Raw genomic sequence first — 6,000 nt, forward strand, 5'->3', positions numbered from 1 at the left:
ACAATTTTACAATTTTCTTTATTACCATCTGTCCCTGAAGCCCACGATCTCCTGAAAAAAATGTAAAATAACAAACAACCATATTTCTCACCTGTCCGCCGTCAACAACGTAGTCCATGATTACGCCAAGTGTCCCGCGGCGATCTGGGTCACTTCTGCAGCAGTGACATCAGAAATCACTGATGTCACTGCTGTAGAAGACAGCATTGTATACTGACAGGGAGTGTAAAATCTCTTCTGTCAGTGTACATTGCTGCAGGAGGTCACTGGGGTTGATCAGCTGAAGCTCAGCTGATCAGCCCCGGTGAGCTTACCACCCTGGGAACATTCTTGCAAATGTTCCCAGGGTGAGCATCAGCTGACCAGTCAAGTCACTGATCAGCTGATGGTCACGTGACTGATCAGCTGATCGCTGACATCACCGGTCAGCTGATGGTCACGTGACCATCAGCTGATCAGTGACGTCACTGCAGGTACTGGCAGCACGGTACACTACGGTGAGCGAGCCCGCTCAGAGCATCGCCGGAGACGAGGACACCGGGGGGCCGCCGGACAGGTGAGTATAAAGGTTTATTTTTTTATTTTTACTTTTTTTTTTTTTTTTTGACCGCGGGCTGGGCAGAGCTGAATACTGCTCCTCCCATCCACGCCGCTCTCGCTGTTATCAGTGGGAATGGCAGTTGGATGAGAGAAGATGTAGTCCTCCTCTCCCAACCCGGGTACCACCCGCAGCGCGTTTCTGGCGCGATTTCGCGCCCATTGACTTTCATTGAAACCCTGCAAATCCGCAGGTATAGATATTCTACCTGTGGGTTAGCTGCGATTAAGTGGACCTCAATGGGCGCGAATTCGCCGCAGAATCGCACAGTAAATGGTAATGCTGCAGTTTTTACCGCAGTGGTAATCTGGAGCGGAAATTTCCGCATCATGTGCACAGCACATCCAGATTACCATTGCTATACATGACAGACCTATTAACAAGCGTTTTTAAAGTGTTTCACATTAACAATGCATCGTGTGCACATAGCCTATGCTGCCTTCTTGAGCATGCAGGTCATAGAAAGTTGAATAAAAGGGGGCCAATGTGAGACATGCAATGACTGACAGTTTACTCTCCTGATCTACATGTCTCACACTGGTAGATCTGTGTCCGGACCATAGATCTTAAAGTCTCATTTCCATATTAAGAAAAACAAGAATTTCTTTGGAATAAAACAGATGATCGCAGATTTAAGGTATCATTTTATTCAGCTTTCTAAGACCTGCTTTGGACGGTTGATCCTACTGACAGATTCCTTTAAACTCATGTTAAATAGTAGTCAATACACAGCTGCCATCATTTAAAGTGATCCTGATTAAAACATTATAAAGTTTAGCTGGTGTAGTAGGATTTTCCTGACAGTTTCTTAGTTGCAGCTTATAGCAAAAGCCATGGTCCGTAAACATCTTACAACACAGCAAAATGATGTTATTGTTGAAAGTTATTAGGAGAAGGGTACAAATTTTTTTTCCAAGGTATTAGAGACACCATTAAAATACTTTGAAGATGTCATCAAGAAGTGTCTTCAATTTGGTACAACAGTAATATTACTTAGAACTCAAAAAGGTATGAAAAAAGTCATCATGTGCCTGGCCTGTGGGGTAAGGTGCCAAAACAGAAGCATTTTGTGACATTGAAATGACATGATGAGCTGCTCTGTGCCTCTTCTGTAATGCAGGTCTGCCGGGACTTGTCGTGCTGATAACATGAGCTCCTTCCACGGCCCGATAAAGAAGTCCCTTTAATATGTAGTAACCAAATGAAACACTGGGGATTTTTCCCCTCCTGCGGTAACAATGGTATAGATCCTTGATATTATGGTGTTCTTTTGAAGAAAGCTACATAGGAAGGAAGCACAACGAGCCGAGTCATTCTTAGATCATAGGATAAATGGATCGGTATCTCATGGTAATTTCTTAGTCTAATTTATTCTATTGACCCCAACCATCTGCTGAACCAGACTGACTGAAAGTGAAGAAAAATATCTATATTTGTAATTATTCTCATACTTCAAGGACTGATGGCTCCAGAGGTGTTCCCACATGTATGTGTGACTTGTATTAATAGCTCTGGATATAAATTGCAGCAGATGCAATCATTGATTGTAACGGATCATTGATGGCCCTGTCCCTGTGCAGCTTCCAAACGGTATCTGAGGAGGGGGATCAGTGATACACCCATCTGAGCATTATGAGACATTTATCACTCACAATTACACCTCCACACAACCCCTTTAACCTAGAAGAGTATACAGAAAAATGAATTAAGGCTTCTTGTCTGCTGATTTTTTCTTTTTTGTTAACTTTAGTGGAAACTTTCCTCAGAACCATTACTTGCTCATCTGTCTTCATGATTTTTATGCATTTATTTTTGTGAAGCTACATCTCTCTGTTCCTGTTAGGATATTTCTAAAAGCCTTTATTACATCACTCTGTGTTTTCCGCCATCGATCTTTAGTAGCTCAAAAACAGACTTACAAATTCTGATTTTGTGTAACATGCCTTCAGCAGATTCACCTTCCATTCACACTCGAAGCCCGCACAGTCAAAACAAGCCTCGACATTGCCAAGCTGCAGTACCTCATCCAGTTCCTGCTATTTCCAGCTCTGGCTCTGTGCCATCACCTGCTATTTATGAGCAATGGACACAGCAAAAGGATCTTGCTGTTGCCTAAAGTGGTGTTAATAGCTTCTTAATGGGTCCAGTGGGGATGAGACGTATGAATCAATGGGTCCTATCGGGCTTCTTCAAATTTTTTTTTTTTTTTTATAAATAATAAGATCTTATTCCTCTTTTATAAATACATTGATTACACTATATAATTTTACTGGGTCTGGGTGTAACTCTTTATACAAAGTGTATCAGGTTATACAGTCATATGAAAAAGTTTGGGCACCCCTATTAATCTTAAGCTTAATGTTTTATAAAAATTGGTGTTTTTGCAACAGCTATTTCAGTTTGATATATGTAATAACTGTTGGACACAGTAATGTTTCTGCCTTGAAATGAGGTTTATTGTACTAACAGAAAATGTGCAATCTACATTCAAACAAAATTTGAAAGGTGCATAAGTATGGGCACCCTTATCATTTTCTTGTTTTAAATACTCCTACCTACTTTTTACTGACTTACTAAAGCACTTTTTTTGGTTTTGTAACCTCATGGAGCTTTGAACTTTATAGCCAGGTGTATGCAATCATGAGAAAAGCTACTTAAAGTGGCCACTTGCAAGTTGTTCTCCTGTTTGAATCTCCTCTGAAGAGTGGCATCATGTGCTCCTCAAAACAACTGTCAAATGATCTGAAAACAAAGATTATTCAACATAGTTGTTCAGGGGAAGCATACAAAAAGCTGTCTCAGAGATTTAACCTGTCAGTTTCCACTGTGAGGAACATAGTAAGGAAATGGAAGAACACAGGGACAGTTCTTGTTAGGGCCAGAAGTGGCAGGCCAAGAAAAACATCAGAAAGGCAGAGAAGAAGAATGGTGAGATCAGTCAAGGACAATCCTCAGACCACCTCCAGAGAGCTGCAGCATCAACTTGCTGCAGATGGTGTCACTGTGCATCGGTCAACTATACAAGGCACTTTGCACAAGGAGAAGCTGTATGGGAGAGTGATGCGAAAGAAGCCGTTTCTGCAAGCACGCCACAAACAGAGTTGGCTGAGGTATGCAAAAGCACATTTGGAGAAGCCAATTTCTTTTTGGAAGCAGGTCCTGTGGACTGATGAAATCAAGATTGAGTTATTTGGTCATACAAAAAGGCGTTATGCATGGTGGCAAAAAAACACAGCATTCCAAGAAAAACACTTGCTACCCACAGTAAAATTTGGTGGAGGTTCCATCATGCTTTGGGGCTGTGTGGTCAATGCTGGCACTGGGAATCTTGTTAAAGTTGAGGGACGCATGGATTCCACTCAGTATCAGCAGATTCTTGACAATAGTGTTCAAGAATCAGTGATAAATATGAAGTTACAAAGTGGATGGATCTTGCAGCAAGACAATGATCCAAAACACCGCTCCAAATCTACTCAGGCATTCATGCAGAGGAACAACTACAATGTTCTGGAATGGCCATCCCAGTCCCCAGACCTGAATATCATTGAACATCTGTGGGATCATTTGAAGAGGGCTGTCCATGCTCGGCGACCATCAAACTTAACTGAACTGGAATTGTTTTGTAAAGAGGAATGGTCAAAAATACCTTCATCCAGGATCCAGGAACTCATTAAAAGCTACAGGAAGCGACTAGAGGCTGTTATTTTTGCAAAAGGAGGATCTACTAACTATTAATGTCACTTTTCTGGTGAGGTGCCCATACTTATGCACCTGTCAAATTTTGTTTGAATGCAGATAGCACATTTTCTGTTAGTACAATGAACCTCATTTCAAGGCAGAAACATTACTGTATCCAACAGTTATTACATATATCAAACTGAAATAGCTGTTGCAAAAACACCAATTTTTATAGAACATTAAGCTTAAGATTAATAGGGGTGCCCAAACTTTTTCATATGACTGTATTTTTGGCAAAAGCAGCATTAGTCAGCACCTAACAAAGTGAAAAATAACTGCAGATGGACATTTGCAGTGATTGCAATGCAAAACTAAAGCAAAAGATCCAGCTGCTCTCTGCGAGGAAAAGTCACACCCAAACATCAAACATAAGGATCACTTCAAATTACATTAATGCTTTTTTAACAATACTTATAAAACAACAAGGGGACCTTTTACAGATGGATATCTACATGCAGATTCAGCTCTCCAGTTAAGAGTTCATTTTGCAGAGCTCAGTGACCACCGAAGACCTAGGCTGGGGCTAAATGGAAACTTTGGCCACGTCACAGGTCGTGCAGCTATATATCGCTGTATGCCGTTACATCACAGCATAATGCAAATCAATGGAGTCACATTACGAACTGCATGTTTCCGCGACAAGCAAGTTGCAAAAAACCCAACTGGTGCAGACTTTTTGTGACTTGTATTTTAGCTTTAATGGGTGCTCAGATGTCAGAGGGGAGATAAAGGTCAGAGAGGAAGCACTTGAGGACTAGGAGTTGTCCACCATTAATATAAAGTAATGGATGGAAAATTGAATTATTAGGAAATTCACCTAAAACTAATCTTCTGACTGTTAACTGTTATGCACACGCCCAGACTGGCTGGCGTGTGCGTGATTAGTGATCCCACTGTACCATGAACCGAGGAGTGCTTGGAGGGGCGTAACTAAGTATCAACCCGATCCGACCAAGGTCGCACGGCGGCTTAGTCGACTCCGTGGACCAAGGAGGAACCGAGCAGAGGGACCAGGTGCGACTCCAGGTCAGATCCCGGTGACAGTTGTTGACCCACACCGGGCAATGCAGGAACAGGCAGGTTAGACTGGCATACAGGCAGGTGGGTATTGGCAGGCATGGCTGGAGTGCAGACAGGAGGATACTGGCAAGCACGGCTGGTATGCAGATAGGGGGGGGTACTGGCAAGCACGGCTGGAGTGCAGACAGGGAGGCACTAGCAGATTGGAGCGCAGGCTGGATAGGGTCCAGTACAGACTGGGATTCAGGAACAGAACCGCAGATGCGGTAGACAAGCAGAGCAGAGAGGAACCGCTGGAGCGGTGGGCAAAGCAGAGCAGAGAGATACCGCCGGAGCGGTGAGCAAGGCAGAGCAGGGCTAAACCACCGGAGCGGTGGACTAGGCAGAGCAGAGAGGAACCGCCGGAGCGGTGAGCTAGGCAGAGCAGAGAGGAACTGCCGGAGCGGTGAGCAAAGCAGAGCAGGAAGGAACAACCGGAGCGGTGAGCAAGGCAGAGCAGAGAGGAACCGCCGGAGCGGTGAGCAAGGCAGAGCAGAGCGAAACCACCGGAGCGGTGAGCAAGGCAGAGCAGAGAGGAACCGCCGGAGCGGTGAGCAAGGCAGAGCAGAGAGGAACCACTGAAGCGGTGAGCAAGGCGGAGCAGA

General features: G+C 43.8%; 1 protein-coding gene across 4 annotated transcripts in view; it reads left to right on the forward strand.

Annotated features, from left to right (window-relative positions):
• OSBP2 (oxysterol binding protein 2) overlaps positions 1 to 6,000 on the forward strand; it is a 413,576-nt gene that overhangs the window by 261,952 nt on the left and 145,624 nt on the right. The window lies entirely within an intron of this gene.

The sequence above is a fragment of the Phyllobates terribilis genome, unplaced genomic scaffold, assembly GCF_046119375.1.
Source record: "Phyllobates terribilis strain yellow unplaced genomic scaffold, ASM4611937v1 Scaffold_1__5_contigs__length_1240528914, whole genome shotgun sequence".
Classification (NCBI taxonomy): domain Eukaryota; kingdom Metazoa; phylum Chordata; class Amphibia; order Anura; family Dendrobatidae; genus Phyllobates; species Phyllobates terribilis.